Source organism: Lepisosteus oculatus, unplaced genomic scaffold (assembly GCF_040954835.1).
Source record: "Lepisosteus oculatus isolate fLepOcu1 unplaced genomic scaffold, fLepOcu1.hap2 HAP2_SCAFFOLD_40, whole genome shotgun sequence".
Taxonomy (NCBI): domain Eukaryota; kingdom Metazoa; phylum Chordata; class Actinopteri; order Semionotiformes; family Lepisosteidae; genus Lepisosteus; species Lepisosteus oculatus.
Window position 1 is genome coordinate 2484082 of NW_027167934.1, and position 17922 is coordinate 2502003.

At 48.2% G+C, this 17922-nt stretch overlaps 6 non-coding genes across 6 annotated transcripts; 4 read left to right on the forward strand and 2 right to left on the reverse strand.

The window, feature by feature from the left end:
• The first annotated feature begins 1694 nt into the window (after window positions 1-1694).
• On the forward strand, window positions 1695-1766 carry trnae-uuc (transfer RNA glutamic acid (anticodon UUC)). Its single transcript has one exon. It is a non-coding gene; the product is annotated as a tRNA-Glu (tRNA).
• A 452-nt stretch (window positions 1767-2218) lies between these two features.
• Window positions 2219-2291, forward strand: trnav-cac (transfer RNA valine (anticodon CAC)). The gene has a single exon. It is a non-coding gene; the product is annotated as a tRNA-Val (tRNA).
• A 2053-nt stretch (window positions 2292-4344) lies between these two features.
• Window positions 4345-4418, forward strand: trnat-agu (transfer RNA threonine (anticodon AGU)). The gene has a single exon. It is a non-coding gene; the product is annotated as a tRNA-Thr (tRNA).
• A 4954-nt stretch (window positions 4419-9372) lies between these two features.
• On the reverse strand, window positions 9373-9443 carry trnag-gcc (transfer RNA glycine (anticodon GCC)). The gene has a single exon. It is a non-coding gene; the product is annotated as a tRNA-Gly (tRNA).
• Window positions 9444-14746: 5303 nt separating this feature from the next.
• On the reverse strand, window positions 14747-14819 carry trnar-acg (transfer RNA arginine (anticodon ACG)). Its single transcript has one exon. It is a non-coding gene; the product is annotated as a tRNA-Arg (tRNA).
• Window positions 14820-16443: 1624 nt separating this feature from the next.
• On the forward strand, window positions 16444-16525 carry trnas-gcu (transfer RNA serine (anticodon GCU)). Its single transcript has one exon. It is a non-coding gene; the product is annotated as a tRNA-Ser (tRNA).
• Window positions 16526-17922: the final 1397 nt, after the last annotated feature.

The following is a 17922-nucleotide window of genomic DNA, read 5'->3' on the forward strand; positions in this document are numbered from 1 at the left end:
CGCATTCCAGACGTGGTTATGAGCGAACAGTTGCCGCAAGTGTTTGAAAAGAGCAAGCAGCCATGCCCCGTGTGAGGATCAAACTCAGGACCTTCAGATAAAGAGACTGACGCGCTACCAACTACGCCAACGAGGCCAGCTGCAGTGCACAGCCGGAAAGTTTGCCTCATATGGATTTCAGTCGCCCGTTCCCTAATCTTCAGACGCCCTCTGCTGGATGTTGCATTTGCCTTTTGATCTCACCGATACTTTTTTGGTCTGTTTCTGTTGCGAGTCCGTTTTTCAGATCTCACCTAGCACAAGTCTCTCTGGCTGAAGTGGCCTCTCTGCTTCAGCATCGTGCCCTCACTCAGCCATTAAAAATTGGGAAATGCAGAAGCAAAAACTGCCCTCTCTCAGCCACCGAAACGTGTGCGGCTCGCCTTGCACTCTCTGCGCCTCGCATATTTATGGAGCTGTCTGCTCTTCTTTCTGTTGAAGTACGCAAGTTACGGGGCGTACTGCAGACTATGATGTGCTCAATGACAGCTTTCAAGATTTGAAAACTATGAGCTTGATGGCTCAAGTCGAACGAATGTGGTTGTTACGCAATTGATGATCAAACGCACATATTCTAACGATTCGTGAGAGTATGTTCTAAAGGTCCCTGGCTCGATCCCGGGTTTCGGCATTTTGTTTCATCGCTCCCTTTGTTCCTCTCTCCAGCGCCCCCTGCCTAAAATGACGCGTCCCTTTCTCAGCCCGAAACGCAAGCGATACACCAGCAACAAACTGTACAGGTTTCCGTAGTGTAGTGGTTATCACGTTTGCCTAACATGCGAAAGGTCCCAGGTTCGAGACTGGGTGCAAACAGCCTCTTCTTGCACGCTCCTGCACTTCACAGAGGTCTTGAACCACCAGTCATTTGTTCCCAATGTATTTCCGGTGCGTTCATGCACTCTTGTACTAAACGCACGTTTTTTCTGTACCTGGAGCCGATCATTTGCAATTGGGCTGTCCCGACAGACCAAGACGAGCTGTCGGCTCAAAAGCAGCGCAACACCTGCGAGAACAACAGAAAGATTAGTACCCAGCGGGGGCCTCTTAGTGAGCCCAAAATCTAATCAAGAATCGACTCCAGCAACAGGGCTGGGCGCATTGTTCCATACTCCGACCACTCTTGGTGTAAACAGGTCCCTCCTGGTCTCTGCATGAAATGCACTTTCCTGCGTTTGCTTTGGTGTAACTGGCTTCCCCTGCATGGGCGAATGTGAAGAAGATCCTTAGTAAGTCATTGAAGAAACCCGAGAAGAGGTCGGAGTGGCCTCTGTCGTTCATCAACGATCCAGTCAGGCAGTACTCCTCTGTAAAGCGCCGTTCGTTCACATCGATTGGCTTTTTTTTGCCTTCATTCATGCAAGTAGTAAAAGCAGACGCCCCTATTCTGCCGTGACCCAGATTTGAACCAGGGTTGTTGCGGCCACAACGCAAAGTACTGACCACTATACGATCACGGCGAGTTACCGATACACACGTGGCAGGGCGGAAAAGGCTGTGCTCTCTTCGTGTGACATAAACGGAAAAGTCCTGACGTTGCATTTCAACTGAGTCCCAGTATACATCGACCCTTCGACACTTTGAGTGACAACTCTCTTGCGTTTTCTCATATTTATGTAGTTTGCTTGCATGATGCCGGGAACAGGAGGGTTGTTCGCTGCCATATGGTCTAGTGGTTAGGATTCCTGGTTTTCACCCAGGCGGCCCTGGTTCGACTCCCGGTATGGGAACGTGTCAGTTTTGCCTCCTGCTTTCCAAAAGATCAGCACCGTGTACCAAGGAGCCGCATTAAAACTACTCGAACGTGCAAAACGTGCGAGAAGAGGGGGCGCTTGTTTCCAGCCGAAACTTCTCGCGTGTGAGACCAGCTGACCATCGCTGCAGGAGGTGGGAGGGTTACTCTGGTAGACAGGGCTGACCTTCGGCAATAGGATCTATACTCTCCAAGATGATATTTGCACTTTCTGGAGAGGCGATTTTCTCCACGTCAGCAGCCCGATTTCGTCGATTGCGTGGAGAGGGCTGTAGAATGTGACGCCGCCTTTCCTGCTCCGTCCATGACAGGCGTGCTGGTCTCTGGAGAGAGAGCACGGTCCATCAGCGCACTCCAATAAAGGCACTGGAAGCAGCTGAATCGCATTGGCGAAGCTCAGCACTGGGCCGCTGGGCATGTCTTACCACCGTTTCCGTAGTGTAGTGGTTATCACGTTCGCCTCACACGCGAAAGGTCCCCGGTTTGAAACCGGGCGAAAACAGACTTCTTTTGTCGCCACGCACAAAAGGGGATTGGGGATTCGCCTAGCGCTGTGATCGAACAGACCCACTCACCTCTTAGTGTGGCGGGATCTGCACAGTGCATGTCGCAGCGCATCCTTCTTTCACTTCAATGCGCGTCCTGATGTACCCCGGTCTCCCGCGTGACAGGTGGAGACAGGTGACAGGTCCGCGTGACAGGTCCTATACTAACGAGGAAGACATCGCTCTCTCCGACCCCCGGCATCGTGTCCCGACCCACCGTGCTGGAAGCCGACTCGTGCTGTGATTCCTTTACGGAGCAGAAATGACAACCGAGGAGCCGAGAGATCATTTCAGCATTTCGCGTCTGAACGGAAAACACAAACGACCAACTCGGAATGATTTGCCTTTGACGCTTATCAAAGCGTTCTTTGTGCATCGAACAGACCCACTCACCTCTTAGTGTGGCGGGATCTGCACAGTGCATGTCGCAGCGCTCCCTGCTTTCACTTCAATGTGCTTCCTGATGTCGAGTCGTGTGCTGTGCGGAGGCTCTGAAAGCGAGAGCAATGAAAAGGTGCACGACGCTGTGTTAGAAAACAGAGAAGTGAAAGGCAGTCCTTTCTCTAAGGAGGTAAAAGAAAAGCTACGCCCCGTCGGGGAATCGAACCCCGGTCTCCCACGTGACAGGCAGGGATACTTGCCACTATACTAACGAGGAAGACATCGGATGCTCCCACCCCCGGCATCGTGTCCCGACCCAGCGTGCTGGAAGGCGACGCGTGCTGTGATTCCTTTACGGAGCAGAAATGACAACCGAGGAGCCGAGAGATCATTTCAGCATTTCGCGTCTGAACGGAAAACACAAACGACCAACTCGGAATGACTTGCTTTGGACGCTTTTCAAAGCGTTCTTTGTGCATGACGACTGCGCCGCCTAGCAGATGCAAATGGGTTCTACAACTTTGAAGTAGCAAATGGAAGAGGGCTAAGCCCCCTCTCTTTTAGCCCAGGTTCGATCTGTCTCCCAGAATCACCAGGGCGCACACACACACACCCGTGCCGTTGAAGTGCTCTGCTTCATTTCTAAGGGCAACTCAACATTCACTCCTACCCCGAGTGCAGAAAAGACAGCGTCCGCAGCAACAACAGCTCAGGTCTCTGCACAGGAGCTAAGCTGCCCCCATCTCCTCTGCTCTGCGGCTCCTGCAGAGCGGAGTCCTGCCTGGAGCCGTGTTTACAGGCGGCGGCTCCCCACGCTCTGTCTGTGCGTCGTGAAATTAATTAATAACGTTAATAAATTTATAAAGTTAATAAAGTTATAAATTAGAAATTAATAACGATATAATTATATTCATGTACCGCAACACAAGAATAGTACACGCTGTACATTGTCTGTCGATAATGTTTCTGTAGTGCTTTAGTGGGTTAGGTTCCTGACTTCCATGTCACACGGTCTATGATTGAATCCCATGGAACTATGACTTTATTTTTTAACAAACATTTCTTTGAAAAAATGAAACGTTTCCCTTGGTCAGAGATTAAATAAAACCTCACTTTTTTAGGTTTTACTGTGCAGAGTGAGGTTTTACCTCACTTTTTTTGAGCAGAAGGTTTACTGTGACCTGAGAAGGGCTGGCATCCAATCACGGTGGTAAATACACACAAGCTCTCACTCATCTGAGCTACACGGCTCTCACTCATCTCGGGTGCGCCGAGCTGGTACGGAACATATTGAACTGATCGATGGCGAATTGTCTCTCAGACAGGCTTTTCACCTCTAAGCTCCCTGACTGACAGTGATCAGCTAGGTAGTGAAACAGTCAGCTGCTTCTAAGCCTTAAACAGCTGCATCTCGGCGCTTCCACGGAGAGATGATTTTAAAGCCGAACATCACCCATTGGGAACACCTTACTATCACTAGTTTAAGAGACTCTTAAGGTCTTGCAGAGGTGCCTGTCTAATAGCATGCGCTTTGCAAGCTATAGGTGTTTAGGCTGAGGCAGAATGCCTGTTAACAAAATGTTTTTCTAAAGGTGTGTCCAAGTGGCTGCAAAAGGACAACACTCCTGGGGCGCTGTGGCTTAGTTGGTTAAAGTGCCTGCCTAGTAAACAGGAGATCCTGGGTTCGAATCCCAGCGGTGCCTTCTTTGTTCTGTCTTCTTGAACAGTACTGGTCATTATAGACAACCGCCTACGGCTAGACTTAATTAAATGCAAGTATTCATTTCCTGTCTTTAACGCGACTTGTTTTTCTTAAAATGGATGCAATTGCAAAACATGAAATACAAACCTTGCTAATCAGCGCTAGCGGCTGGCAAAAAAAAAAGAAGTCAGCAATGTTTTTTTCTTTAAAAAGAAAGAACAGACCTGTAGACCTGTTTTATTTGTAGGGCAGGGCGCATTCCCAAACGCGAATCTCCTGTTTTAGAAGTGAGGCTTATTAATAAGAAAGAATTAAGTGTTTCTGAGCTTTCACAAATTAGGCCTCATCTCTCTGTTCATCTCTGTGGTGCAGCCACAGAGAATCTATTCATGCAGGCTGATTTAAGGTTTCCCTTGATAAGGGACAGCTCCCAAAGGGGGATGCACTTAGCTAAGCCTGGCTATCATGATCAATGGTCATCCATTGGCGCCTATCTGTCTAGGGAGTGCCAGATGGACATCTGGACTGCATTCCTAAGTGTCAGGAGTAAGTGACTCATATCTCACCTTGATCAACCAATCAGGGACTGGTAGGGCCGAGTAACCCACGTGGGACTCTGATGCCCATGGATCTTTCAGCCGAAAGCTGAAGTTCCTCCAGGTAAAAACAGGCAACACAGAGAGCCTGAGAGATTCAGTGGGAATTCAGTAGAGATTTCTGTGGAGTTTTCTAAAGGGAATTCAAAGGAGAATTCCAGGGCAGGACAGCCCAGGAGCAGAAGGCTCCCAAGGGCAGGACATTCTCACAGCGCACCTCCTGACCATCCTGAGACTCAGCCCGGACAACCACGGAACGGCCAGTGTGTCCGAGTGCCAGAACTTTCCTTCTAAGAGTATAGAGCGGAGGTTGCCAGAGAGTAACCAGAGGATCCACCCGAGGTTAGCACCAGCAGCAGGCCTCGTGAACAGGTCGGAACTGTGGACAGTTGAATCACTATTCAGAACTATCTCTTCATCAGGAACGAACCGGTCTTCTTCTTGACTTGCTGGGACCCATAGTCATCTTTTCTCCTGTGCACAAACTTTGCTAGTTAAAGCCAACACTAACTAGCCGGTCAGTGAGCATCAGCAGGGCACCGTCGCAACCCGCACAGCACAGCCTGGCACCTAGACAGAGAGCGCGGATTGGACAGAAACAAGCGTGCAACTGCTTCTTTGTGCCCGCAGGAGATCTGAATCCCCAGAGATTGGATGAGTATTCAACTTCACTGCATTACTGCTCGAGAATTCAATTGTTATCCCAACCAGTTGATATCAATTTAATTCCTAAGAGTTATGTACTTGTTTTCAGTATCTAATGTAGAAGTTATAACCAGGTTCATTTATGAAATGGTCTAAATGAATGATATACTGAACGTATGTCCTCTTGATATGTGTAACACTTTGTAACTGACTGAATATATACCTTTTGTATTCTGATAACCCTCTCGATAAGATCTGTTCGTTTTACATGCATATTCTATGTATTGTAACGCCCTCGCCTGGTGGTGAGGAGGAAGCGCCCCTAGGCGCTCATAGTACCGCTGGGCATGCTGGGAGTGGTAGCCGGAGTGCGGCCTATGCGAGAGAAGCTCGCCCCAAACCCAAAGTCCGTCAAGGCCCTCTGCGCCCTGTGGGAGGCCTTGGAGGTAAAGGACGGGGTGCTGCGCCGGGGGTGGCGGGTACCCTCCAGTGGCGAGGTACGGTGGCGGCTGATGGTGCCTTGGTCGCTCCGCGGGGCGGTGCTCCGAGCAGTGCATGGCCAGCCGGGCGTGGGGCACTTTGGCGGTAAAAAAACCCTGCAGCGCCTCCGAGGCCATTTTTATTGGGGTCTTTGCCACCGGGACGTGGAGCGGAACTGCCGAACGTGTGCAGTGTGCGTCTCGCAGAAGGGTCCCCCCGAGCGCTCTCGGGCCCCCCTCCAACAACACCAGGTGGGGGCTCCTATGGAGCGGGTGGGGGTGGACGTTTTGGGCCCGTTTCCGCGCACCGAGGCCGGGAACCTCTACGTCTTGGTGGCCATGGATTATTTTATGAAGTGGCCGGAGGCCTACGCCCTCCCGGACCAGAGTGCCCCCACGGTGGCCGATGCACTGCTGGAGGGGATGTTTGCCTGGCTGGGGGTGCCGGAGGAATTACATAGTGACCAGGGGCGTAACTTCGAGTCCCAGGTCTTAGCCAGAGTGTGCCAGCGCCTGGGGATCACTAAGACGCGGACCACACCGCTGCATCCCCAGAGCAACGGGTTGGTGGAGCGGTTTAATCGTACGCTCACCACCCAGCTGGCCACCCTGGTGTCCCGGCACCAACGGGACTGGGACCGCCACCTCCCCCTTGCGCTCTGGGCGTATAGGACCGCGGTCCAGGAATCCACCGGGTGCACCCCGGCCTCACTCATGCTGGGCCGGGAAATGTGAACCCCGGTGGACCTGGTCTTCGGCCCGCCGCCCGGAGACTGGTCGGCACCGCTGGCTGGACCGGACAACGAGTGGGACCTGCGGCAGCGGATGCAGCAGGTGCACAGCTTTGCACGGACCCACCTGACACAGGCGGGGGTCCGGCAGAAGCGGCACTACGACCTGCGCTGCAGGGGGCCTGCCTTCCAGCCCGGGGACTCGGTTTGGGTGTACAACCAGCGCCACCGCAAATGCCTCAGCCCTAAGCTGGCGCCGTCGTGGGAGGGGCCCGCTGAGGTACTCTGGGTGGTGGGCGAGGTCTGCTACCGTGTCCGGTTGCGAACATGGGGGAGAGTGGTGGTCCTGCACCGAGACCGCCTGGCCCCCTACCGGGCCCGGGAGGAGGAGCCGTGTGGGGAGGCTCTAGAGGACCAGCCGGGGCTGGAGCCGGCCGATAGTGGGGCGTCCGTGGGTCGCCAGCCGTCACCGTGGCGCAGCGGCTGCTCACGCAGGGTTCCACAGCAGTTAGCCGAGTACGAGTACAGCCTGAGGGGGGTGTTCGACGTCGGCGAGACGCCAGACGCTTCAGGTTTTTAAGGAGTAAGAGTGCAGGGGGTCTAAACCTGCGATCCAGTGTGTTGAAGTATTTCACAACACTACCCCTAGCACATCTGGAAATAAATCCTCATAATGATTATTGCCCTGGGCATGTACCAAAAAATCACTGAGCATATATATATATATCACTGTGTTGAAGCTAGAGACACAGAATAACTGCAAGCACATCCTAAATACAGTGTTCCTGCACCTTTGACCTCATCCAGAATGTATCGTTTTTTGAAAGGGATTGCTGTCAGAATGCACAACTGAATCCCAAACAGAATCTCTAGTCAAATATGATCATTTGTGAAACAGGCAAATGAGTCTCTCAGGTGCCCATTTTCAGACACAATTATGCAATACTTTCACCATGCGTTGAGCAATAGGGATTAAAGATACCAGAGGTAAGGTTTAAAAGTGATTCTGAGGTGCAACACATCAGCGATACAGCTAGGCATCTGAAATGTGGGGTTTGAGAGCCCTTCAGGGAACACCGTACCCTAAAGGTACCAAAAGTCCACTAGTATAAGCATTAAGTCACTGTCACCCCTGTTACAATGTGATTGCTACATATCTTCATTTCTTTGGTTTTTAAGGAGTAAGAGTGCAGGGGGTCTAAATCTGCGATCCAGTGTGTTGAAGTATTTCACAACACTACCTGTAGCCCGTCTGGAAATAAATCCTCATTCTGATTATTGACCTGGGCATGTACCAATAAATCACTGAGCATATATATATATCACTGTGTTGAAGCTAGAGACCTTTATGTAATATTATGATGCTAAAATGTCATTTTCACATATATTAATGTAATAAATGATTGCTTATGCTTTATAAACAAATCTAATTAAAATAAAAGCTTACGTTTTGTATTTATCTTGTACCATAGAACATGATTTGCTTTGTATTTCAAGCCCACAAAGTGTCCAACTGACGCACTACATGATATAAGGAAGATTATCACATGCATATCGGTATTATCTTTCTTATGAAAATGCATTCCTTTCATTACCTTTTACTTTTTAAAATGAACTCAAATTGTGTATAATGTAATAATTTAAGTAGAATAGATTCTAATAATATAATGATCCAGTGTGTTGCACTACTTCACTGCTTCACTGCTCTATGCCGTCTGGAAATAAATCCTCAGACTGCTTACTGCCCTGGGCATGTACCAATAAATTACAGGAGCACATCTATATATCACTGCGATGAAGCAGGAGACACACAATCACTGCAAACACATCCTAAATACAGTGTTCCAGCACCTTTGACCTCATCCAGTACGTATCATTTCTTGAAAGGGATTGCTGTCCGAATGCACATCTGAATCCCAAACAGAATCTCTAGTAAAATACGATCATTTGTGAAACAGGTAAATGACGGTCTCAGGGGCCCATTCCTCATTCTCAAGACACATCTATGCAGTACGTACACCATGCATTGAGCAATAGGGATTAAAGACACCACAGGTAAGGTTAGAAGTCATTCTGACTATATTCTAAAATATTGGACTCATATTCTTATGATGGCAGTCACTTATGATAGTGACAGAGACGCTGTGTTGTAAAAGGGCGCTGTCTTTTGGATGAGATGTAAAACAGAGGTCACAGCGAGCTGAAAAACACGTTTTGAAAAGTGTGCTTTTCCTGCCCCAGAAGTTAAATGGGGGTGACCAAAGTTGCCCAAACATGATTATTTCTCTGTCACTATGCTGGGGAATTGGGACCCGCACAGCCCTCAGGGTGAATGCCCCCCCGCCGGCACCATTAACACCGCTTCCAGCTGGAAGCTTTCTTTTTCCCTGTAGCTCACCCTCATCCGGGTACTGACCTGGCTCACACCTGCTTAGCTTCAGTGGGTTTTCAGTTGCGAGTTGCAAGGGGATGCAAGTGATGGAGCCGCTCACTGCAAAAGCTACTGCATTGGCCGGGAATCGAACCCGAGCCTCCCGCGTGGCAGGCGAGAATTCTACCACTGAACCACCAATGCTCGGTACCTGGGCCTTCAAAAAAGACGCTTTTTTGGTGCTCTGTGCAAAACGCGTCGACATCTGCTTCCAGCTGCAAAATGCCATTCGCGGACGCTGAAGAACTTATTTCCGACACAGCGGGTACAAGCAATTGGGCATTTTAAAACCACCAGGAACAGCAAAGAGGCGCGCTTCTTTGCTTGCGCCGGAAAACACCGACTGGAGGCGGACAACGTAGTCGGCAGGATTCAAACCTGCGCGGGGAGACCCCAATGGATTTCTAGTCCATCACCTAAACCACTCGGCCACGACTACAGAAAGCCCCACCGCCGCTGCGTTCTTGCTACAATCTTACCTGGATCGCGAGGCGCCGGCGGAAGCCTATTTCAAAGTCGTTCTCCGTTTCAAAAAAACATTTCCAAAATACAAGCCTTGCAGACAGACACGCCTCAGAGGACTTAAGGGTGGCTTCATGTCGGAATGATAAAGTCTCCCCGTCCGGACATGAAAATGCCACTTTGTTACACACAAAAAAAGAATCAACAACAGAGAAATGCCCACAAGCATTTGAAAAGCCGCACCACGTCGCACTTGAAATAGCTCTTACATTAGTGGTAGACGCAGGAATCGCCTTTTTATTTACGCTCTTACCAACGCGATGGAAAGCAAAACAAAGCAAAGCAGAGCAAAACAAAACGAACAAACGAAAACCCTCATGTCCCGCACTTGCGTATAACGCCGTTACGTGCCCAAGCGGTATTATACGTCATCCTAGCACTGCACCCCGGGGCGTACGGTATATGGGAACGAGCACACGCCACGAATCGTCTCGAATCACTCCCTACAGCTGTAAGGCGCCTTGAAGCGTGCACCGCCAACATTCTTCTTTGCGCATCTGTGAAAGGTAAACTCTTGAGCAAACTCTAAACCAGCTCTAAGGAAACTAATCCGATTAGACGTTACTTTGACTCATCCTTTAAGGGACCTTTGTTAATTGGAGAAATCAATGATTTCGAATGAATTCTGTATGCGTTAAAAGACAGCTATACACAGAAAACATGCAGGACACTGCTCATGATGTTTCCCGAGCCGAAACACAGTGCGTTTTTCCAAGCCATCTGACAAAGCCCGCCCACTGAAAACTGCAGCAGATCGTGTAAAGACGTTCAACTTTGTAACTACTGCACGCACAGGAAGCAGAATAAATTCCTCTTTTCAAACTGTCAAAGGTTTGCTTTGCGAACGCTGCAGGACATCGCACAATCTCTTTTGAACGGGGACAAACGATTTCTTATGAGGCGCACTAAGTACAGACGTTTAAAAAGCTCCACTCATGCCGACCATGCAGCATGAAGAAGCGCAACCTAACGTTTGCATTCCTAGCTCTGTTGCAACCTAGCACTGTTGCATTCCGCGCATCAGTAGCTAAGAGAATATCATTTAAGGCTCTTGTTAATGCTGTTTCAGAAACCAGATTGAAATTTCTCAAGTATATTATTTGAATCCAGATACGATTGACGTTGGGCAACAACTATTCTCTCAAAACTTTTAGATTGAAATGGGACCTTTGAGACAGGCCTGTAGTTGTTAAGAACTTGTGGATCCAAATTTGACTTCTTAAGGAGCGGTCTAACAACCGCTACCTTAAATTGATCAGGTACAACGCCTGACGCAAGCGATGCATTCATCATACTAATTATAGGTCCTGCCAGTCCTTCGAGGGAATCTTTGACTAGCTGAGTGGGGATGGGATCTAGCGAACAGGTGGTTGACTTTGTCTTACGTCTGTGTCCATGAGTCCACCATAAGAAGAAATCTGAACAGGAGTGGTGATCATGCGAGGTCACCACGGAGGAAACCACTGCTCTCCCCCCCAAAAAAAACCACCACTGCCCCTCTCAAGTTTGCTAAAGACCACATGGATGTTCCACAGCAACTCCTGGAACAATGTTCTGTGGACAGACGTGACAAAAGTTGAACTTGTTGGTAAATGTGCACAGCGTTATGTTTGGAGATAACAAAACACTGCATACCAACTCCAAAACCTCATCCCACCTGGGAAGCATGGCGGAGGCTGTACGGCTTGCAATCATCAAGGGACCGATGAATTCAAAGATGTATCAGGAAATTCTACAGCAGAATGTCAGGGTGTCTGCCTGTGATCTAAAACTCGAAAGACGCTGGGTCATGCAGCATGACAAAAACAAAGGAGTACATCAACAACAGAGTGGCTGAAACAGAAGAAATTCCATATTTTGGGATGGCCAAGTAAGAGTCCTGACCCCAATCCCATTGAAGTGCTGTGGCGTGATCTGAAGCAGGCCATTCAGCACAAGACATCCCAAAAATATACATGAACTGAAACAGTTTTGCATAGAGGAATAGGCCAAAATACCTCCTAACCGCTGCTCAGGTCTGACCAGCCACTACAGAAAGTGGGAATTGAGGTTTTTGTCATAAAGGAGGTTCCACTAGCTCCTTAATATAAGGGTTCACGTACTTTTTCCATCAATGACCTTGATTGTTTAAACCATTTGGTCAATAAAGAAACAGCAATGTCAAATGTTGGGCGTGTGTTGTTTGTTAAATCAGACTCTCTTTATTAATTATTATGACTTAGATAAAGATAAGATCACATGTTAGGAGCCATTCATGCAGAAATCCACATCATTCCGAAGGGCTGTTTACAAAAGTTTTTCTCCCAACTGTATGTGAGAGAAAAGCAGAGACGCTCACTGAGTAAGGTGGGGTTGTAGCTTTGCAAATCACAAGGACATTTGTACGCTCAAAATGGGACAGGAGCACCCCAGATGGGACTCAAACCCACAATCCCTGTTTTAGGAGACCAGTGTCTTAGCCATTAGGCCACTGGGGCATACTGGGTAGGGTCAATCACGCTGATGAGAGCCAGTTTTTTTTTCCTTTGCTTTTTCAAAGGGATCCCCAAAATTAGGGAAGTTAGGCAGCAGAAGGTTTACTGTGACCTGAGAAGGACCGGCATCCAATCACGGTGGTACACACACACACGCTCTCACTCATCTGAGCTACACGGCTACCAAGATGATCTCAGTTGCACCGAGCAGGAACGGAACATATTGAACTGATCGACGGCGAATTGTCTCTCAGACAGGCTTTTCACCTCTGAGCTCCCTGACTGACAGTAATCAGCTAGGTAGTGAAACAGTCAGCTGCTTCTAAGCCTTAAACAGCTGCATCTCGGCGCTTCCACAGAGAGATGATTTGAAAGCCAAACATCGCCCATTGGGAACACCTTACTATCACTAGTTTAAGAGACTCTTAAGGTCTTGCAGAGGTGCCTGTCTAATAGCATGCGCTTTGCAAGCTATAGGTGTTTAGGCTGAGGCAGAATGCCTGTTAACAAAATGTTTTTCTAAAGGGGCCTCGCACTCTTTTCCAAGCAATGGTCACCATCCCCACCGAGTGTCACAATGTAGTCATGTCCTAGGACATCACCTGTTAGTCTCCATTTGTCTGCCACCAACACTTTAGGTTACGGGGTCACAACCGCACCCCAAAGACCAGAGGAGCCGTTGGCGTTCTGGCGGCGCAGATTGGGCTGAAGGTGGGGCGCTTGAATCTCGCTGTTGGAGGCCGTCTGAAACTGACCCAAGCCTTTCCCTTGAATTAAATGTAAATAAGAAATGAACCCCAGATGCACATGGAATCAATCACGTGTTTCCTTTGAGCCGTTTCAGAGACTGCTCCAGAGTTTACCTTGCACAGATGCGCAAAGATTAATGATGGGGGTGCACGCTTCCAGGCGTCTTACAACTGTAGGGACTGATTAGAGACAATTCGTAGCTTGTGCTCATTTCCCTCTATTCCCCGTGTTGCAGTGGTAGGATGACGTAAATTCCTGCTTCGACACGTTACGGCATTATAATCAAGTGCAGGAGCTGAGGGCTTTAGTTTTGTTTCGTTTTCCATGGCGTTCGTAAGCGCGCAAATCAAAGGCAATTCCTGCGTCTAACACGAATGTAAATGCTTTTGAAAGTGCAGTGTGGTGCAGGTTGTAAAATCCTTGTCCACATTTTTGGTTTGTTGATGTTTTTTCTGTCTGCCAAAGTTGCATTTTGACATCCGGACTGGGGGACTTTATCATTTGAACGTGAAGCCAGCCTTAAACCCTCTGAGGCGTGTCTGTCTGCCGGCACGAATCTTGTGAAAGGTATTTTTTTTAACGGAGAGCAACTTTAAAAAGGTTTCCGCAGCCAAATCGCAGTCCGTGTTTGATTATAGGAGGAATGCGGCAGCGGCGAGCTCGCATTTGTCCTGCTCGAGTGGTTAAGGCGATGGGCTCGAAATGCGTTGGGGCTTCCCCGCGTAGGTTCGAAACCTGCCGACTCCGGCGTCTGCCGCACGTCGCCTTGTGCCTGCGCGGCAGAGGCGAAGTGCCGCTTTCCCTTTCCTGGTACTATAACAACGCGAAATCGCTTGGACCCGCTGCCATGGAAATCAATTCTTCAGATAACTACACATTTTGCGTTCGCACCTCTGGTGCTCTACTTATGCCTTTGAAAACCTAATGAATAAAGCTGAAAGAACCGACACGATATGTAGGTGCTGGTAAAGCACGCAGTAAAGAACTGTTAACAGCAAGGGTTTCAGTGGGTTAACTGAGGAGAAGGCGTGATCGCTAATTGTTGACTTTTTATTTGGTGTTAGAAACACTCTTACTGTGCATGACGTGCAACAAATGTAGCCACAGAAATTGCATCACGCTTTCATGTATGCTATTGCAGACACCAACGTTGCCTATATAGAAAACCGAAATAGCCGTGGGTTTGCTTGCTGGTCTGAAGGATCTCTCTTCGAATCTCTATCATTTGTCAATGGAAGTAAAAGGCGCTGCAATCTCATACGTTCAGAATCAAACCCGCAGCTGTTGTTCGACTTTATTTCTTGACTAATTACAACTGAGTGTCGCATGAGCAGTTACATAAACTTGTCTGGTATATTTGAACACAAATGCCGTTCTTCAATTAAAACTAACAGTACATTGTCAGGGACATTCAGTTCTATACAAACAAGAGACAGACAAGAGAATATTTCTACCGTTCATGTGGACTACGTGTTGACTTACTGATCGGAATAATTGAAAGGTTCAGGCTCATAGCCGATGCAGTGCGTGCTAATTAGAACAGCAACGCTGAGCTCTCAGCACCGTACTGAGCCCAGGTGTTTTTCTAAAGCTGTCAGGTGCAGTTCATTTACATGAAGGAAATCTCTTACTGGGTACGATTACAATGCAGTAAGTAGCACAGACTACTTAGGGAGTAGCCCGATGCGTTTAAAAACGACCCGAGCCAGGCAGGAGTCGAACCTGCAATCTCCTGATCCGTAGTCAGACGCGTTATCCATTGCGCCACTGGCCCTGCTGTGACACTGTAGGACTGTAACCCAGTGAGATCAGCACTGCACCTAGTAAAATATTACCCCCGGTCCATTCTTTTCCAAAAGTGAGAAACACCTGTTTTCTACATTTTGTCTGTTTTAAAACCATATCTCTTTAAACCAAACCAAGAGTTTGTCTTTTGCACTGATATTCTGATTCATTTCGATTTCAAAGAAAAAAAAAACATTATCTTCCAAAGCATCATAAAATTGTCCATTCTTCCAGACTCTACTTCTCTCTTGTAGTAGTACAGCAGACCTTTGCAGGTGAGCAGATCACAGAGTCCGAAATATGCTTCCTCCATCAAGCAAAGTACCTGAACATGACTCTGTCTTCATAAAAGCGCCCCTGTAATAAAGAAATTAAATCCGAAATCAAGAGGGCAGTTGCCTACTGAAGTTCAAGAAGTCATCAATTTTAACCTAGCAACACATTAAAGGCTGCATCTATACAAGTACGATTCTAGAAATGCTCACCAGATTACGTTTTAAGAAGGAACTGCGCCTCAGGTTCCGCCGAGATCTTAACTTGGATGGCAGGATTCAGAGTCCGGAGTGCGGACTGATGGCGCACGGAGGGTCCACATACTGTGGATCCCTCAGTTTTCTTCCGCGTGTTTAAACCGCCAGCGTGTGACTCCCCTGTCCCCGTGACCTCATTGCTCTGCTCTCGCCTCTGTGCAGCTGAGCCCGACTCATGGTAAAGTGGAAAAAAATATGCCCTCATTGTGGGATTTACTCTGGATCGAGGATAGATGTCACCTTTTTATCGTTGAACAGGATGTATGTGATGTGGCGACTAGGTTCAATTTTGTATCCTTTTAAAAGATTAAGGACTGGGGTGAGCGTGATTTACCACCCTTTCAGCTAAGAACCCGACATGAGCACCGTTTAAGCTGCATAGACTCGGTCGTTTAACTCTTCTCCATTAGCAGGGTTAAGGTTAAAGAAAAAAAACATTGCTGACTTCTTTTTTTTTGCCAGCCGCTAGCGCTGATTAGCAATGTTTGTATTTCATGTTTTGCAAGTTCCATCCATTTTAAGAAAAACAAGTCGCGTTTAAGACAGGAAATGAATACTTGCATTTAATTAAGTCTAGCCGTAGGCGGTTGTCTGTAAGGACCAGTTCTGTTCGAGAAGACAGAACAAAGAAGGCACCACTGGGATTCGGACTCAGGATCTCCTGTTTAAGAGACAAGCGCTTTAACCAACTAAGCAATGGCGCCCCGGTAGTGTTGTCCTTTTGCAGCCACTTGGACACACCACTCAGACACATCTGCATTCGGTGTGTGCTCCGCCTGCTCGCTGAGCAAGTTGCCACCTTTACATACAATAGCAACATCGACACCAAGAGAAAGGATGACAAATGGCTTTTATCTGGAACTTTTCATGTCCAAGGAGCTCAATGTGCTTTCTGTGTACAACAGGGCCACTGAACTCCACACTGGCCACTGAACCACAGCAGTGGCTTGCTGGCTTGACATCTCCCAAGGAAAATGTTGAAATCGCATGTGGAACAGGAAAATGACCCTCGAGTATGAGGGAAAAAAAAGAAAAAGATCATCTGGAGCGCGCCAACCCATGTCTGGACAGCCCAGTTTCATCGACGAGGTGGCCGAGTGGTTAAGGCGATGGACTGCTAATCTATTGTGCTCTGCACGCATGGGTTCGAATCCCATCCTCGTCGCTCTCTACGTTTGACGTTGGCTCCCCTTTTGTTTGCTCCAGTACTAGAGCCTTACATTTTCTAGCGGTGGCTGAACATGGTATAGTAGGCTAACGTTGGTATCGAGCAGTGGTAGTAACAGTATTTACGTGCCGCTGCTGCCAAGTGGCTCTGGGTTGAGACCGTGTTTTCACTTACTTGCAGCACAAACGGAGAAAGCGATTTTTGACAGTCTCTCGAGAGACTGCGCTAGGTGTTTAGGGATAGACTTTGTCAGTTCCCCCTGGGATGATGGCCTCTCAAATAGTTTGTGATTCCTCTAGACGTTTATACAGTAGAGGCCTGCTTCGTGGCTTAAATCCAAGCTAAGGAAACGAGTTAGAGGTCTGATGCAGAACTGCAAATTCAATGAAGGGGAACACTACAGTACATTGCACTGTATGTGTGAGGAAAGCTGCCCCCTTCTGTTCCTTGTCGACCGAACAGAGGACTGTAAAGGATACCGCCAAGAAACTTTAGGATGCTGGTTGGAATCCAGCTCCAAAGAAGCCCCTTTGGGTGTTATGTAATCAAAAAGTAAGAACAGAGAATCTCCCTTTGATCAAAAGCGCAACAGAACTGTTTTCCGTGGAGCAGGTTTCAGACCCGTAGACCTGTTTTATTTGTAGGGCAGGGCGCATTCCCAAACGCGAATCTCCTGTTTTAGAAATGCTTTGGGCGGCGTGAAGTGAAAATAAGAAGTGGGCTCCAGATGCACATGGAAGCAATCAAGTGTTTCATCCGAGCTGTTTCAAAGACTGCTCAACAGCTTTCCTTTTACAGAGGCCCAACGATTAATGATGGGGGTGCACCCTTCAATGTGCCTTACGACTCTAGGGAGTGATTGAGACGATTCGTAGCGTGTGTTCATTTCCCTCTATTCCCCATGTTGCAGTGGTAAGATGACGTAAATTCCTGCTTCGACACGTAACGGCATTATAATCAAGTACAGGAGCTGAGGGCTTTTGTTTTGTTTCATTTTCTATGGCGTTCATAAGCGCGCAAAACAAAGACAATTCCTGCGTCTAACACGAATGTAAATGCTTTTGAAAGTGCAGTGTGGTGCAGCTTGTAAAATCCTTGTCCACATTTGTGGTTTGTTGATGTTTTTTCTGTCTGCCAAAGTTGCATTTTGACATCCGGACGGGGAGACTTTATCATTTGAACGTGAAGCCAGCCTTAAACCCTCTGAGGCGTGTCTGTCTGCCGGCATGTATCTTGTGAAAGGTATTTTTTTTTTTAACGGAGAGCGACTTTAAAAAGGTTTCCGCAGCCACCTCACACTCCGTGTTAGATTATAGGAGGAATGCGGCGGCGGCGAGCTCGCTGTAGTCGTGGCCGAGTAGTTAAGGCGATGGATTTGAAATCCATTGGGGACT